The sequence below is a fragment of the Protopterus annectens genome, chromosome 1.part2 (assembly GCF_019279795.1).
Source record: "Protopterus annectens isolate FY-2018-M chromosome 1.part2, PAN1.0, whole genome shotgun sequence".
Lineage (NCBI taxonomy): Eukaryota > Metazoa > Chordata > Ceratodontiformes > Protopteridae > Protopterus > Protopterus annectens.
Window position 1 is genome coordinate 365,084,134 of NC_056727.1, and position 19,001 is coordinate 365,103,134.

General features: G+C 43.2%; 1 protein-coding gene across 3 annotated transcripts in view; it reads left to right on the plus strand.

Annotated features, from left to right (window-relative positions):
• The window catches only part of CRLS1 (cardiolipin synthase 1), a 317,085-nt gene that overhangs the window by 94,953 nt on the left and 203,131 nt on the right, over positions 1–19,001 (plus strand). The gene's annotated exons all lie outside the window — the stretch shown is intronic.

Sequence of the window (19,001 nt, forward strand, 5' to 3'; positions counted from 1 at the left end):
CCCCCCTTGGCTTTCTCTCTCCTTTTTTCCTACCTCTTTATGGCCATCTTTTATGGCAGGGGTATTTACTTTTTACTGAAGGTGTTCCACACCATGTAATAGCTTCCTATTTTGGGGGCTCCTGACATCTGGGACAAGAAAAACTGATGTAATGGCGTCGGCTGCATGTTTTATACCTCTGACGACCTGACGTCATGGAAGAGGCGACAGCATCCGACGCAGTAATCCCAAGACTCTGGTATTTGGGCCAACTGAGGGCTACCTGCAGGCAGATAACCCAAGTGTGATGACTGCAACAGTGCATACACTCTAACATCTATATTTATGTTAAGTGTACACAACTGCACTTTCTGCACTATGAGGAAAATGGCACAATTGTCTTAGAACTGTTGGAACTGAAAGCCTTGTGGTTACCCCGAAATATATTATAAATATCAAACTCATTCATTCAGAATAGGACAGCTAGCAAAAAAAAAATTCAGTACGCCAATTTGCCAAACATTTCAAAAAGAGTGACTGACTAGAAGAGGACAGCGCATTATCAAGTTGACTGACTTAAAATGGCAGTACCTTCTAATGTATTTAACATGACAATGTTTTATATTTGCCCTAAATGCAAGCATTTTAATCAGTATTATTTCACATCTTTACTTTATTCGAAGAAAAAAATTATTTTTTGAAATTATGCATGACGTTGTTGCAACACTGGTGCACCATACATTCAACACTCAAATGTAAAAGCCATACATTCAGCACTGAACCTTATAAGCATTAAAAATATTGCAAAACATTGGCAAATGCCTTTATTGGCATCATTTTACTTTCTTAACAACTCTGTCCCAGTCTTGATATCTGCTAGCTGGATGAATCTCCCAGCCGTACAGAATAGTACAAACACCATTCAGAGTATCACTAGAAAAAGATAAATATCCTGCAGAAGGAAAAGACAAATGACTACAGCACGCATTAGAATTTTTTTCTTTTTTCTAAGTAAGATGGAGCCAGTTGGATAACAGCTGGTTGGTGGTACATGGTTTGGAGTTGAATTTGATCTTTTTCCGTTGACTTGAATATTTGGTTAAGGTTGGCTGGTTGTAGGTACAGAAACAGCTTTGTTAGACATCAGTACAGTTATTCTTCACTCCTGTTGGTTGGATTCCTTTTTGTAAGAAGGTTTGGCTGTTTTGTTATTTTGTTTGACTGTGCTGTATGGAATTACCTTTGGTACAAGTTTGGACTCGAGTACTGACTTTTGTCCATGTTTGCCTTTTGCAGTGTTTTTTGCATAATGTAAAATTGACACTTGGACACTAGGTTGATAATGTCTTGGTTAATATTTTCCAGCTACACTGACAGTAATGTTAATCTGACGAGAACCTGGTGTCCTTTGTGGTGGTGTTGCAAAACTCACTAAGATGCAAGTACTACAACTCCATCTTGAAGTGACAACAAGCCATTAAGCAGTTAAATAATGCACAACTATTTGGCCATCCATTTTTTACATGCTGAAAAACAATTTGCAACTCTTGGTCATTTAGAGTAACTCATTTAAGCTTGTCTAGCCTTTTGGGAGCTACAAGTCTAAACATCATGATGCTTTGTATATAAGCAGCAAAGTCATCATTATTAGTCATGCATAGGATTTCTGGAAACATGCCAGCAGCAACAAGATGTTTATCAGTTACACGTGTTGCTTTGACAGTGAACCTTGTCGCGCTGTGTTGAACAGTCTTTGTATCCTCTGTGGCCTTAAGTCATTGGAGTGAATTTGTGGAACTACTTTGTGATCAGCCAGGAACTGAAAACTCTCTAGCCTTAATAAATGTCCACACTTAGTAGGCACTCTTTTTTGATCTGTGAATATCTCTGTTCAGCATCACTAAGCATTCTGGGGAAATAAGCAGTTTGATGTACTACTTATCCATTTGTTTGGAGTAATTCAGCACCCACTCCAATCACTTTAGTGATCTCATAATAGGTTAACACTGTAGTAAATATTTGTTTTCACGTTGTTGAATGATTGTGCTTGAGCAGCACCCCATGACTAAGGTACACTTGTCTTTTGAATTTCTTACAGGTCTGGTATAAACTTACCCAAATAATTAATCATGCCTATGGGTTGTCTTAGCTCATTCACACGTTAGATTTGGCAGTTAAACCAATGCTCTGACTTTCTTTGCATCTGATTAGATTCCACTAGAGCTTGTGTTGTGGCCAAAGTACTGAACTCTGTTTTAGTAAAGTATAGCATTTGTCTTGGTTTAGGTTTAAACCTGAGTTGTTGGTCGTCTGCAGCACTGCCTCTAACCTTGCATCATATTTATCTTCTGTCGAGACAAAAAAAAAGTGCCAGTCATAATATTGGATAAATAATGATTTTATGTTGGGGAATTACAGGTGTTGAGGTCATTTTATAATAGCCTTTTAAAACAGTTGTCCTATGTATCTGAAGTTAAATAGTTTTGTCTCAGTGATTCAGTCAGTTCACCATAACCATAATATCTTTTTTTGGTGGCAAAATTGATTGTCTTTCAACTTCCCTAAGATCAAACAGAAGTCAGTATGGGATTTCATCATCCTTAATACAAAATCATTATAAAAAATAAGGTCCCATATGGATCTCCCAAAGGGATACGTTCCTCCTCTTAATCAAGTGCTACATTTTGCAAATATAAATTAATTTTATAATCCAGGTTTGTGGAATATAAAATTTTAATGGAATTTCTGGATTCTGTACTACAAGATAAGGTTTAATCCCATGATTGCAAACTAGCAGTTATATACAAATTCAAGAATTTGTAACTATGCTCGTCCTTCTGGTTGACTCTGGACTCCCAAGCCAATTGGAATAACCTTATAAAACTATAATGTACAACAAATACCCCTCTAAAAATATTTTACACCCAACGCATAATTTTCAATAACGCCAAAAAGCTGTTTTCTATTCCTGGTATATTCCTCCTCCTGTGACATTTGTGCCGAAGGGAAAGCAGACATCCTGCATAAGTTTGGGTACTGAAAATCATTTCAAAATATTTGTTTTATGTTAATAAGCAGAATTAAGACCAACATTTCAGATATTAAATCTATTGTTTGGAAGTTGGCAGTACTACACCTTTCTTCATTATTTTCACATAGAAAGTACTTGCACTTATTGTGTGTTTTCTCTTTGTTAAAACTATATCTAGCTCAAAACTGGTTGCATTCAGATTGTTTAGACTGGAAACATTTCACAGATGTGGCCCATAAACATGTAAAAGTCCTTAGATTTCTGTCCATTTTTAATAATTAAGTTAAGTTCATACTACTGTCTAATTTTCAGTATGATTCTAAAGATTCTATCATAATGGGTTACTGCCCTCTTTCAATACTGTATTAACAATGGTATTTTAACACTGTTAAATTTTCCTACTGTACATTTAATATTTCCTGTTATGTAAATTGCTATTTTGAATTGGCTTACACCTTATGATCTGATGCTGTCCAACTCATTCCATTAACCTGAGGTACTGTTCCGACTCTTGGAACCGACCAGCTGCCTTGTCACAGCTTGAGAATCCAAATTTGAGCTCCTCCTACCTACCCACAATGCCTCACTCCCCCATGCTACTTCAGATCTCGTTTGCTGTGTTTGGTGTTCAGCATAGAGTTCCACTTGAGCTTCTCCAGAGTAGTTTTTTGATGAGTTTTGTCTAATTTTTTTTGTTTTCTCCTACCCTTCTATCTTCTCTTTATTTGTGTAGCCCACGGGTTTCTCTCCGTTAGGCTTTAATAGCTTAGGAAAAAAAGTTTCCCTTTCCGCTTCTTCTCCTTCTGTCGTTCTTCCTTTGGCTTTCCTTTTTCTGTCTCTATGGCTGATCAGAAGCCTTTGGGGTTCAAAAAATGCACTTCCTGTGGCTGGAAGATTCCTTTATCTGATGCCCACTGGGAGTGCGTCTATTTGGGGCCTGTCCACTTGGAAGTCCCTTGCGGTACTTGTGGGGCTTTTCACCCTTGGGACCTGGCTAATAGGAGAAACAAGCTCATTTTAAAGGGCTTGCTTCATCCTTCCTCCACATCTGGGGCGCCTACATTATTAGGGGCTCAACCCCCGGCTAAGAGGCCCAAAGATGTCTGAAAGTCCAGGCGACAGTCGCCCACGTGGTCCTCCTTGGAACCTCCACGGAAGAAAGCAAAGTCTTCTGAACCAGCCCACTCGGTTCCAAGCTCTCTTACCTTCTCCTCTGCCTCATTCCTCCTCCAAGGCTAAGGGACTGAGTATTGTTCACCCTCCTCCAAGGCTAAGGGACTGAGTATTGTTCACCCATCGTCTGTTGCAGCTGTGTCTGAGCCAAGGCTGTTCACTGCCGGTGCCTTCTGGAAGGCCTCCAATATGTTCCCCACTGAGATTTCCCCACATTCCCTCCTTGGCTTCATCAAGGTCTTCCCGCAGTCTGTCCTGGGATGTGGGTAAGCTCATTCGGCAGCTTCTGGAGACACAGATCCAGATGTGACTTGTCCCCCCCCACCCGCATCCGGATCTGTGAGGCTGTCCCTGTTCCAGCCTGTAGTTCCTTTTCCAATTTGCTCTTCACTTTCAGAGTTATTGATTCCATTGGCTCTTGGCACCGGGGTGTCAAAGCTGATAGAAATTTCTTCTTCGCCTCGGGCATTCTCCCTGACTTGCTCGATTCCGGCTGCTTCAGTTCTGAGCATGCCTCAGAGCTGTAGCATTGAGGTTGGTTATGGATGGGTTGACTGTGACTCCAAAGGCCTCAGAGTTGTCTCTTGCCCCTGGGGCTTCAGCCTTTGACAGCTTGGCTCAGACTACCCCCTTGGAGCGAGGTCCATTCATTCCCGGAGGTGTATGCTTCAGTGGCTTCAGCCCCCATGAGCCAGTTTCAGGTCATTCATTCAAAGTCCTTCCATGTTCAAGGTGGTGGAGAGGGTTTTCTCTGTTGCCAAGAGATGCTTGGCACCTACCACATTGGAACCTTACTGGTCCCCACTCTGGAACTGTGCCCGAGACCTCTGAGCTACCACATAGACGACCGGTCCCAGAAAGCCTCCACAGTGTTCTCTCAGTGGATCCCCAAGCTTCTTCCGATATCTCCCCGGAGTGCCCTCCCAAGGAGGTCCCTTGGAAGAGACTGTGTAAAAGGCACATGGATTCCCCTATGGAATCCCTTAACATGGATACCGACATCAAGGAAGGTGAAAGGTCTCCTAAATCTACACCCGAAGAGGTCTCCTTTGGAGACATCCTTGAAATCCTTTGCCAGAAGGGTGGATGTTCCTCTCAAACTCCTTCCCTGGAGGAGTCAGTGTTGTTGGAAGCTTTCGTGCCCAGCCCATCTACCACCTGGGTGCCTTCCCCCCCCCCCCCCCAGCCAACCTGCTGATCCATCTGGTGTCTTCGAGGGCTTGGAAGGAACTGGATACAGAAGAACCCATCCCCAAGCATGCTGATAAAATGTTGAGTGCCCCAGCTGAGAAACAGTTTTAATCTAAAGAAATCCTGGTAGATGCCTTGGTTGTGGTGGCAGCCACCAGGAAGGATCTTGCTTAGGAGAGCTCTCCTGTCCACCTCCAAATAGGGAATCCCTGGCTCTAGACAGATTTGGTAAGAGGGTCTACACCTCATCTACCTTTGCTTTTAGAGCATTGAACTACCTCTCTCAATTTACCCAGCCACAAACGGACTTAGTTAAGGAACTTTCTAGCTTGGTCGTGCCTTCCAAGGAGCGGGAGTCTGTTTCCCCTAGGTTGGCCACCCTACATTCCCTAACAAGTGTGTCATGAGGCTTATCCCTCACATGCCTGAATGAGGCTGTGCAGTTTTGTGGAGCCTTTCAAACAGTCCTTTGTTAACGCCCCTTTTGATGGCTCCACCTTGTTTGGGCCTACTGTACATGACACCTTAACCCAGTGTGAGAAAGATGGTAAGACCCTGTCTGCTGTTGGGGTCCGTTTTTCTACTGTACAGCGGTTCTTTTCTAGGAACCGGCATGGGAGTAAGAGAACGTGGTTTTGGAAGTCACAGGGCCCTTTCCAGGACACTCGGGGAGACTTTTCCTCCCTGAGGCAGAGGGTGTTATAATCAGAATGGTAGATGCCACTCACGTGGCTGAGGGGGTCCGCAAAATCAAGGATCGCTAGAACCTACCCCAGACAAGCCTTTTCAGAAGTTCAGAAGGGTTGCCTGACTGCTCTCCTCTGGAAGCAGTCAGGGGATGATTTTTATTTGCACCTGGAAGCCTGGGTGGCTGTCACACACAACAAATGGGTGCTAAGGGTCATATGTAGAGGTCAACCACAACAACAGGTACAATAACAATAACAGGTATTCCACTTATCTGGAACCACTCTGTTAAAGCACTGACTGAAGAAAAAAGTGTGTTGTCCAATGTACTTCATTTTGTACCAAGCTGCAGGAATGAGATTGCTCAGGTACTGATGGACCTTAAAATGTTTGTGAGGAAGCTCAACTTAAGGGTACAGTTTCATGGCAAAAGTAATGATATTGAAAATAAGCCTATTGATGACACTATAAAAAGGCCCAGCAGCTATTGTCCACCACTAGCTGCTTTTGAAGTGACATGCAAGATGGATATCAGGAAACTCCTTAAAAAACCTCCCAAGAAAAAACTTTTATAACTTAACACAAGGAGAAAGAAAAGCATTGCTTGAGCTAGGCAATGATAAATCCAGGTGTGTAATGAACAAAGAAAAGGGAGGAGGTATACTTGTGACTAATAACAACTAGCTACAACCAAAAGACAGAGAACATGCTGGAGGATAACAGATTTTATGAGTTATTTACTGTGCATGACATAAGAGCATATGATTTATGGAACACTAATCTCACCACATTATGGGAAGAAAAACTTATTACTGAAAATCTTTATAATTATTTATGGAGCCCATGCTCATGTTTACCTTACTTTTTTGGAATACCAAAGCCACACAGGAACAGAGAAGACCCACCTTATAAACTGGTGGTAGCAAATGGAGGCTCCCTTACTGAAGCCACAGCCATTTACCTTGATTACTTGCAGAAACCTTTAGCAGAAAAGAATAAGTCATACATAAGAGATTCAATGGATTTTTTGAGGAAAATAATAAAAAAAAACATTACAGTGGTAGCTGACAGTATTTTATTAACTATTGATGTGGAATCCTTGTACACAGTGCTCCCTCACAATTACTGTATACCAGCAGCTATGGAGTCTTAAGAAACATAATCAAGGTGCACAGGCACAACTGCAAAAGTTAAGCAAGCTCATTAATCTTGTATTGGACTTCATTTTCTTTACTTTCAATGGCAAAAACTACAAACAAAAAAATGGTATAACAGTGTGGGCTGCCATGGCTCCCAGCATAGCTAACATAGCCCTGGGCAAGTGGGGGGAAGAGGACTTTGTGTTAAACAACAGACTACATGCAGCATATCATATGCTATTTATGTTTTACTGAGGACATCTTTATTGTGTGGGAAGGTGACACCTTGCAGCTTGGAGATTTTATCACTTACCTCAATCAAATAACCCCCTTCCTGAAGTTTACCTCTTCCCATAGCTATACTTCAACCACTTTCTTAGATATGCAGATTTCCAAGGACACCAACAATAAGAGAATCACCACTGATCTATTCAGAAAACTAATGAGGGTTAACTTATTACTCCACAGTAAAAGTCTACATCCTACAAAAACCCAATATAATGTAGTAAAGTCCCAGGGCTATAGATTAGCTAGAATTACCACAGAGATGGGACCATTTTTGAGAAACCTGAACAACTTAGAGAATGATTTTCTAGTGAGAGGCTATGAAAGTCAGATGTTAAAAAACAACCTGGAACCCATTGTAGAACTGAAAAGTACTGAAGCACCTTCACTCAACCTCCCCAGTAGGAGAATGTTAAAAAATTCCACAGAGAGTAACAAATGCATACGTAGCTGCATCCTGACATACACTTTAGATTATCACTGCATCAAAAATGTTATTGAAGAAAACTGGGACATTGTCACAGGAAACCATTTTCTGATTAACATCTTAGGTGAAGCCCCATCCTTTGTTTATAGGAAGCCAGGAGCATTAGAAGTTTTGTTGAATTTAAACCTAAACCATATGAGAGAAACACTAAAAGATGTGAAACTAATTGTACATGTATATTTATACAGCAAGGTGATAGTTTTTATTGCCCTTATTTAAAGAAAATCATTATGACCAGTGCAGGGGGTGATTGTAACACAATTAATTAATTAATTAATTTAATTAATTGACATTTTTGACCGGGAAAGTCCACTGGGCTAGTAACCCATTTTCAAAGCTCCATGGTAGTACAAAAAAAAGCATTAGGACATTTGAGTTTTAAAAGTACATATGCACATTATATACCCTAATGGTATTACATATTCAAATAATATCCTACACAATTCACATTGTATACTGTTATGGTAGTACCTTCAGTATGGTACACTAAAAAAAACATATTCATAGTTCCATCTTTTGATAAAACTTACAGAAGGTTTTGAGCAAGCGAGAGAGTTAAGCCCATGAGTAAAAGGGCTGATGAGGTAGGTTGTGAGTGTCGTTTAGGATAGTGTAGCAAGAGGTAGGGGGAAGGAGGGGAAAATTAAGGGTAAAGGGCAGCAAGAAGTAGGGAGGAGGAGAAAAAGTTAGGCAGTAGGGCAGCAATATATATAGAGGTTAGTTGCGATTGCCCTGTAGGATGGTTTAGCTTGAGGTGGGGAGGCTATGGAGGTTTAATTGTTGTGCAGTGACAGGATAAGTTATTTTGGTAGTGTAGTTTAAGTGATAATTTAAAGAGTTTGGAAGATTCCATTGGAGTTAAATGGGAGGGTAGTTTGTTCCAAAGTTTTGCTATATTATAGGAGTATAGACTTTGTCCAGCTCTTTTGTTTGGTTTTATGACCTTTATTAGTTGTTTCTGAGAGGATCTAAGAGACCGAGTAGGGTTGTAAGTTTGTACGACCTGAGTGAAGTGCTGGGCAGAGGTGGGGTTTGAAAATTAATTTATGTGCTAGTGTTAGCTGGTATAAGCAAGGTGACTTGAGTACACTACAAAAGTCATTTACAGGGCACAGTGCAATGAACGCGATGCATTTTATGTGGGCAAGACTGTAAATAAACTCAAGCATAGGTTTTCATGTCATCTGTCAGAAATCCGCTCTGGATGTAAAAATAATGCACTAGCCAAACACCTTTCTCTTCATAAAAGGCACACAGGTTTTAAGTTCCAGATCCTGGATCGCATAGACATGGATGATTTTGAAGGAGACATCCCTAATATTCTGGAGAAACACGAACTCATGTGGCAATTAAAGTTCAACCGTTTTAGGAAGCCCGGACTAAACTACTACTGTTCAATTAAAATTGCCACATTGTTTACATGACTAATTTTATTTTATTTTATTTTACCAGTTGGTTTTAAATACCATTTTAAATCCGTTTCCAATTTAAGTGTATATTTTGTTTCCATCACCATACATTTTTTTCTTATCTTTTCTTTTTCTGGTTCTCTTTTTTCCACTTTATTCAAAGTGATGTGTAATAACAATACTAATTATACAATAATATTTTTATAGCTAGTTTTTAGGGTTCTTGTACACAGAGCTGAAGAAGTCTAGAATGACGAAAGGGATCTTTGTTAACAGTAGGTTATGAAAATAGAATATGATTTTTACAATTGATTTTTTACATGCAAAGTGTATATGTATATATTTATATATATTTTTTGATTGCCAAATGGACCAAGGTTGATATATTTCCAGCCATGTAGTATATTGTCTTGGATAAAATCACAGACTTAATAATCTGGTTAAATAAGAGATACCACATCATTATAAATTGTATTTGAAGTACATAAGGGTTATATTATTATGACAGCTACTAAGTAGGGTAGGACCAGCTCGAATGTCACACTGATGAGGAAAGGGATGTGAATTTAACATGTGTACCAATAACACTTTGTTTTACAGCACAATAAACCACTCCCATATATATATATATTTATATATTTAGAAAGCTTGTGAGGAAACTGTTACTCTGTTTTTGTTTTACTTGGATCGCTTGTCTGTGTATGTACTAAAGGATTTTTGACTGGAAACTGACTGCCTGCCTTGCTTGGATTACTTTTGAATACTTGTTCGATTCTCAGCTAGAGCGTCTTCTGCGTGGAGACATGCGTGAATGGGCGTACCTTCTTTGAAGGTTGTGCGTCAGTCCTGGCAATCCAGTACGTAAAAATCAACTGCCAATCATTTGTGGACAGGAGTTCCGCTGTGGCGTCCCCTAACCGGGAAAAGACGAAAGACACAAACAAACAAGTAATTCTGTACAATTATATATTTTTTATTATTTATTTATTTTTTGTTTACTTAAGACGAGTTTAAGTTTGCTACTTCTACTACTATTGCCTGATCTGATTAATATACAGTGATTAACTACAGATATATGGAGTGAAAATCTTCCACACAGAGAAGTTTCTTACACTGTTTTGTTTTTGGACCCCCTATACTTGTTTAGTGGGTTGTTTTGAGTCTTCGGGGATGCCACGGAGATTACTTGTTTTTTTGTTTTTTTTGTTACACTTTAAGATGAGTTTGCATTCTGGTAATGTCTGCCTCTGCTTTGGAGAGTAAAGGAAATGACACCCTCCTGAGAGTCATTATTTATTAAATAACATTTGAATTTTAACTTGATTTTGATTTGCTGGAAATCAAGCAGGTCATCTTCACCAAACATATCTGCACTGACTTCATTTATTGTGGCAGTCAAGCCCATCTCGCATGACACAGCTGTGCTGAGCAGAGTATTTATGGTACGGATTATCTACCATATAAACCCAAAACTGGAACTTGTGTTGCTTCCACTCAGACATGGCTAGAAATCTATTAGTACACTCAAGCTTGCTTGCAGGGCTATACATTTCATCTTTGCTTCATGCAGCAGTGGGCACTTCAAGAAACTTGTGTGGAGCATGTGATGTTACAGTGAATAGGAATTTTAACTTGTATTTATTTTGTGACTTTACTGTATGTTTTCCCTTGGAGCTTTTCTCCCCGGGCCTCTGCTGAAAATGGACATGTATCCAGTCAGACTACCCTGGTCAACAAATGTAAAATAAATAAATAAACTGGTCAGTCTGCTTTTATATCTGCCCTAGTAGTAACTGAAACCAGATACAGTGCTTTCTGCACATAATTTTTTGTATAATTTCAGAAGAAATGTCTTTTATCAGTTTTGTCTTGCAAGCAACAGTAAAATTGTCCAGTCTCTTAAATCTGTAACACATTCTGTCGTGCAGAATCTTGTTCTGCTTGATTGTGGTAATGATACATCCTTTACATTTGCCAGACTTCATGTAATCTGCTTCTTCTTTGATTCTGAGACAAGTATGTGAATATACATCTCTTTAAACTTGCAGATGCATTATTTGCCCTATTTGAACAAGCATTTGCCTTTTAACAAATTCTACTAATCTAGGTACATGTATTGCTTTGCCTGAAGATGGAATATGTTCACATTGCAACTTTTGTGTTCTGTCACAGATTTCTTCATCTGTTCTGCTGTTAAACACACAATTATCATCCATTTCCTACACCTCTGTCAGAAACACCAACACTTTCACCCTTATCCTGTACACATCTGTGGAAACATGCCTTTTCATAGGTTTATAATTTCATAGGTTGTTACTGGGCTATTGACTCGAAGGTCTTTATAAGCCCAGCCATGTGTGCCCAATATAAAGGATCTTGCCTAAACTTGAGATCTTAATTAGCAATGACTGCCCATATCTAAGAGGGTCATAGGTGAAATCCCCAGCAGGAATTTATGGTTTCCCATCCAGTCATCCAGGCTACGCTTAAACAGGGTCGTAGAGGGGCTTTGTTTGATGTGAGCTGGTAGCCTATTCCAGATGAGTGGCAACCTGTGAGAGACATATTAAGGTTAAGGTCCCTGGAGCGGGTGACTCTTGTCCCATTTGACTTGCGTATAGCATTTCCATTAGGTTTGGATCCAAGATTGCTCAGTAGGCCAGGTACAAGTCTCCTGTAAGTAATCTGTATGCTGCTAAGTACAGTGACAGTGACTTCAGTCTGTCAATGTATGACATGTGCTGAAGACCCTGAATTTTCTTGGTTAGAAGTCTTTGAGGTCTCTCAGGTTGCTGCATGTCCCTGGTTAGGTATATACCAAAGGGAGCATTGTACTCAATTATTGACGTGATGAGAGTCGAATACAGAGGTGTTATGACCTCTCTCGCTTTTGAGGCAATGCCTTTGTTAATGAGATGTGTGATGCAGAATGTCTTCCTTACCACTGTAGACACACGGTGGTCAAAGTTTAGGCTACAGTCAGCTTGCATTCCCAAGTTTGTCACTACTGAGTTGCTACTTAGGGTATTATTATTTATATGATGGTCTTCAGGGATGTCATTTTTACTGAAGGGGATGAAAATGCATTTTTTTTGTTGCATTGAGTTTGGTCCATATCTTTGGCACCAATCATTGGTTTGTATAAGTCCCTTTTGAAGACATTGTTTGGGGATTCAGTGATTGCACCTAGTTTGCAGTCATCAGCAAACGTAGTCAGCCACAGCCCCTTTGTCTTGGCCTGAACTTCTGAGAATTATATCCCAAACAATAGGGGGCCCAGTACTGCACCCTGTGGAACCCCACTGGTGAAAGGTATGCTGGTTGAAGTAAAGTCCCCAACTTTGATTGTGTGTAATCTGTCAGTGAGGCAGTTAGCAACCCACCTGATGACACGAGTTAATATTCAACTGGGAGAGTTTATCGATGATACCTGAATATGGGATTGTGTCTAAGGCCTTTGCTAAGTCATGGTAGGCTGTATGCACAGATATGCCCTTGTCCATGGCTCTTCTGACATTTTTGAAGATGTTCACCAGGTTTAACAGGCATGACCTTCTTTTGACAAAGCCAAACTGTGTCGAATCAAGGGTTTGAAGATCAGATATATCTTTATAAGATCTATGATGATTTGTTCCATGGCCTTACAGATAAGGCTGATTAAGCTTATGAGTCTGTAGTTCCCATGGTCTGTTGCTGTACCACCTTTATGAAGGGGGATGATTCAGCAGGGACAAAATCATTACTCAGGCTGTGGTTGAAGAGAGTACATAATGGAGTTGCTGACTCATGTTTTAGACCATTTAAAATGCAACTTGGGATGCCGTCTGGTCCCATTGAGGCTGTGTTTTTGGCCTTTGAGAGAACATTAATGACTTGCTCATTGATGATGCAAGATGGAGGAGATGTAGATGGAATGCTTTGTGGAATGTTTGGAAGGGATGGGGTGAAATTTTCACCAAACCTGCCAGCTAATAGGTTAGCTGTATTGATAGGATCAGTGAGAGTGATGCCAACCACAGCTAGTTCAGCACACATCTGGGTCCCACCTTTTAGGTTACGGATATTGCTGAAGAATGTGTTATGGTTATCCTTAGCTGTGGTTGCTAAATTTTTTTTCGAAGTTGCCCTTAGAGGATTTTACAAGTTGTCTTATTTGTTTGTTCAAGCAGAGGAGGGTGTTCTTCCAGTGCTGGGACCTCTTTCTTTTTATTCTTATTTTTATTTTTCTTCCTCTTGTTGTATAACCTATTAATTATAGATGTCCACCAGGAAGGCTTGTTTTTTACTTGAGGATCTTGTTTTGATCTGATCAGGTACAGCTGTGGGGTCTGTATCAGAACATCGAAAGTTCATACTTTCGAATGTTCTTACGTCGACCCCTATTCAGCGAACGCTGAAAATAGTGAAACGACAGATAACCAAATTTTTTCCTAGGGAAAGAATTTGGTTGTCCGTTTCTGTCGTTTCGCTATTTTCAGCGCCGTGGTGGAAAGTTACGGTTCGGGTTCAGGTAAGTGTGCAATTGGGCATGGATTAGGTGAGTTAGGGTTAGGGCGCGAGAGAGGTATGTGTGCGATTGTGTGGACATGAGGGTTAGGGTGGGTTAGGTGAGTTAGGGTTAGGGCGTGGTTGAGGTGAGTGTGCGATAGTGACGGACCTTAGGGTTAGGTTTTGGGTTAAGGTAAGTGGATAGTTAGTGGTGTTTTTACAGTTTAGTGTAGGGTTAGCTGTAAGATTTTGGGTGTATGTGTGTGGATTGCTGTTTGTTTGGTGTGCTTGTGTTGTGTGTATGTGCTTTAGAACAGCAAATTTTTTCCCTAGGAAAAAATTCGCTGTTCTGAATGTTCGATGTTGTCAGCGTTAGCAGATTAGAGGTCGATGTAAGAAAATTTGAAAATGTGAACTTTCCGTGTTCTGATATAGACCCACAGCTGTGGCAGTACATTTGTATAAATGTTTGTACAGGGCATTTGTGTATACCTTAGTATAGTTGTCAGTGCCATCTGTGGGAACAGGAGCTTGGAAATTATTTATGCCATCCCATAGGAGGGTATAATTAGCTTTGGTGAAAATTTTTAGCTTGATTTCACCTAAGAGGGGTTCAGGGTTATAGTTACTTCAAGTGTGACAGTTTTGTGATCAGATTTAACCAGTGAGGTTCATATTTTGTGGTGGTGCAGTGATCGCCCATGTTGGTGAGGACCAGGTTGAGAATATTTGACCCCCTTGTGGGGTTGCATACTATTTGTTCCAGGGCAGTAGTGTTAACAAAGTCCAGGAACATTTGTGCGAGCATATTGGTACTTGTTTAAGTTTCCCAGTTAGTGGAGGGATAGTTAAAATCACCCATGACTAGAGTGTTTGGTTGTAATTTGATTGACTCGAGTAGCTCCAAATAAACAGCGTTGGTATTTTGGTTCATTGAAGGGGGCCTACAATTAACAATGACTGGAAGGACGGTCTTACCCACAGTTAGTTGAACTTGGGAGTAACTCCATGGAATTTTCTTGTGTAACCAGTCTAGAGGTGTATATATCTTTACTGAAAATAGATACGCCTCCTCCTATGGTTCTCACACATACATTTTGCAGACTGAGTGTATGGAAGGCATTGTTGCATTAGAAGGTCAGGGTACGCTCTGTGGTCCTGAACCAAGTTTCTGTGACTGCACAGATGTCAAGATCCTCCACGGAGAGCAGTGCTTCCAGAGAGTGCAGTTTCTGATTTAAACTCCTAGCGTTTAACAGCATAACCTCTAAATCTGAAGTGGTTACTTCATTTGATCTGCAACCTGTGGAAGTCAGATCCGACCTCTGATCCGAACCGGCAGCTTTCCAAGCTTCAAGATCCGAGCTCCTAGCTCCTTCCCCCTACCCATAATCCCTTACTACCAACCACATTACCCCAGATAGTTTTTTGCCGCGGCTAAAGACAGTTGCTTCTTAGTGAAGAGCTCCTGGCCTGGTGAGATTGTTCCTTTTTCTATAGCTAGTTCTAGCTTAAATTGTGTGTGTGTTGTTTTAGTGTTGAATCCTTCAAAACCCACTTTAAAAAAAAAAAAAAAAAAACTCTTTTTTCCTTAGTTTAAATTTGTCTCTCCCCCTCCCCCCCCTAGTGTTTGGGTGTGTGTGTGTGAGAGAATTTATGGCTGAGTCTAAGGCTATATTTTCAAAATGTACTGAGTGTGGCCACAAGCTTTCCCCAGCTGATGGCCACACTCGGTGTGTTTTATGTCTGGGGGCAGCACATTTGCCGGAGGCCTGCCAAATTTGTGCGGCCTTCAACCCTCGGGCACTTAGGGACAGGAAGAACAAGCTGATCCTGGCGGGAAAAATCCCTCCGGAATCGGCTTCTTCTTCCTCTCCCAGCCGGGTTCAAGCTACTGCTGTAGCTTCGGCGCAGGCTACTCCCTTAGCTGTACCCGGGACTCAACCTCCCTTATCGGGTAGTAGCTCTGTGGAGTCTGGTTCTTCTTCCCACAGGGAGAAGAAGAAACATAGAGAGAGAGAGAGGGCCATACTTCAAAGAGGCGGGCCGAGTCTCATCCCTCGGCTCCGCCTGAAAAGATTCTGAAGTCCCCTGAGAGGGTCTCCAGATCCTTGTCCTCTCGGCTCCGTTCACCTTCCTTTTCTCCGGAGCCAGAGGAGGAGGATAGATCTCCCTCGAGGTCTTCGAGGCGGCCCTCCCGGCCTGCCTCGACTACCTCCTCGCGGTCTACTAGAAGCATCTCCGAAGCGGACATGGATCGGATGATGCGAAGATTTTTACAGACCCAGATGCAGATGGGGATGCTCTTGCCTCCCCCCCCCCTTGGGAGGGAGTGCAGCCCCCATTTTTGCCCCGATCACTCCTTCTCCGACCCGTTATCGGGTCTCGGAGTTGTCGGATCCAGGCCCTTTTCGACGCCGACTATACTTTCGAGCTTGTCGGAGCCAAGCTCTCGGGGCCGAGGGTTGAGCATCAGATCCGAGGGGGTGGTTGTGTCTTCGGCGCCGATTGGAGCGGAGCACACCACCACCTCGGGCCCGATTGCTTCGGCTCCGAACCCGATCCTATCCTCGGAGCCGAGGAGGTTGCTTTCTCAGGCTGGTGACCGTGAATCTCCCTCAGCTTTTGAGGTGGTGGAGAGGGTACTGTCGAGGTCATCCAGGTCCCCGACCGGGCCTTCGGATCCACCCGTGCCCCCACTGTATCAGGGTCTGTCTTCGATCATCCGTCCATCTGGACAGCCTGCCCAAAGCCTCCAGTTAGTTCCTAGGGAGGACCACCACCCGGTGGACGAGCCGTCTTCGGACAGCCCCGCCGAAGAGGTGCCTCAGAAGCACCAGTGCAAAAGGAGGCACCTGGACTCCCCCGAGTCCATTACCATGGATACGGATTTGGATGATACGGAGGGTTCCCCAAGATCACTCCCTGAAGATGTCTCATTTGGAGACATCATGGAAATGTTGCGTATAAGAGGGGGGTGGTCTGCCCAAAAGCCCTCCCTGGACGAGTCCGTATTTCTGGAGGCCTTTGAGGCAGGCCCATTTACCTCCTGGGTGTCCCCCCCCCCCCAGCCGACCCCTTGGTGGACCTAATTACCACCAGGGCTTGGAAGGAGCCCGACACCGTGGAGCCTATCCCTAGACGCCCAGATAAGGTCCTCAGTCCTCCCTCTGATAGAACTTCTTGGTCCAAAGGTGCGCTGGTTGATGCTATGTTGGTGGCGGCGGCCACTAAGAAAGAACTTGCCCAAGAGTTCTTCGGTCCATCCGCCGGACAAGGAGTCCCGGGCTTTGGACCGTATTGGGAAGCGGATGTTTGCTTCAGCGACCTTTGCCATAAGGTCGCTGAACTACATGGCACACACTATCAGGCTTCAGCGTGACTTAATTAAAGAATACGCTGCAGCCCCTCCGGAGTCCATGTCGGTCCCAGACAAAAGGTTTTTGAGACTCGAATGGCCACTCTAAAGTCCATATCAAATACATCTATGCGGCTTCTTTCCCATGCCACAGAAGGAGCCGCTAGAGCTAGCGGAGTAGGAGTAGTCTTGCGACGGCACTCCTGGCTCCACCTTTGCGACTTCACGGATCCCTTCAAGGCGTCCTTTGCGAATGCCCCTTATGATGGTTCAGCCTTATTTGGCTCATCAGTTCGCGACACGGTAGTCCAAAGCGAAAAAGATGGGAAGACGCTGTCGGCCGTCGGAGTCCGCTTCTCTAACCCCCAAAGATCCTTCTCCAGGAATCAAAGGGGGAAAAAGAAGCTGTGGTTCGGTAAATCTCAGCATTCCCGTCCTGCTGCGGACAACTCGTCATCTAGAGGTAGAGGAGGACAAGGTGGACGCCGGCCCAGAGGCAGAGGGGGCACGCGTAACTTCGGGTGTAGAGAACCTTTCTCGGAGGGACCCGCGCAACAGCCCTGAGGGCTTGCCCGACTGTCCCTCTCTGGAGGCAGTCGGGGGGCGATTATCGGAGCACCTGTCAAATTGGGAGTCCATTACAAACGATCGATGGGTGCTCCTGATAATATCCAGAGGTTACACGATACCGTTCTCTCACCCCCCCAAACATCTCCCCGATGTTCCACCCCATCAAAGGGAGTCTGCAACTCAAGAAATTTCTGAGTTGCTAAGAAAAAGAGCCATCCAGCCCGTCCCCCCAGATCAGTCTGGATTGGGTTATTACTCCAGGTTCTTCTTGGTGCCAAAGAAAACGGGGGACCTCAGACCCATTCTAGACCTTTCGTCCCTGAACCTGTTCATACCCAAGGAAAAGTTCCGGATTGTCACCCTCCAATCTATTCTCCCCCTTCTGCAGGAGAACGACTGGATGTGCTCGTTGGACCTCAAAGATGCGTACTACCATATACTAATGGACAGACGATCCAGGAGGTTCCTCCGCTTCCGGCTAGGAGCCAGTCATTATCAATTCAGGGTTCTTCCATTTGGCCTAACCTCAGCCCCCAGAGTGTTTACCAAAGTCATGGCAGTGGTTGCAGCCCACCTGAGATTCCAGGGCATTCAGGGGTTCCCTTACCTGGACGACTGGCTCCTCACCGCTCCCAACAAGCATCTACTGGTTACGGCGAGAGATTATGCCCTATCTCTGTTTGGTCATTTGGGCATTTCGGTGAATGTAAAGAAATCCTGCCTGTGCCCCACTCAAGCCCTAGAATTCATAGGGGCCAGGTTGGATACTCGAATCTCCAGAGTGGTTCTGACATCGGTCAGGCTGAACAGTTTGTCTCGCCAAATCTTGGACATTCTTCGGAGCCCCGCTCTTCCAGCAGAATTAGTCCAGAGGGCGTTAGGGTCTATGTCGGCAGCGATCGGCCTTTCTCTCCATGCTCGTTTGCGAATGCGAGTGTTACAATGGACTCTCCAGGTCCAATGGTCACTATCAGTCCATCCCTTGGACACGCCGATTCCTCTGAGCAGGGCATGCAGGGACTCCCTACTTTGGTGGTTACAGGCTCAGTAACTCAAAGAAGGGAGACCGTTTGTGATTCCCCCAGTCAAAGCCACGTTGACCACGGACGCTTCCTGCCTCGGGTGGGGCGGGCATTACGCAGGCAAGTTCGTCCAAGGCACGTGGACTTCTCTAGAGACTGCATTGCATATCAACGTCCTAGAG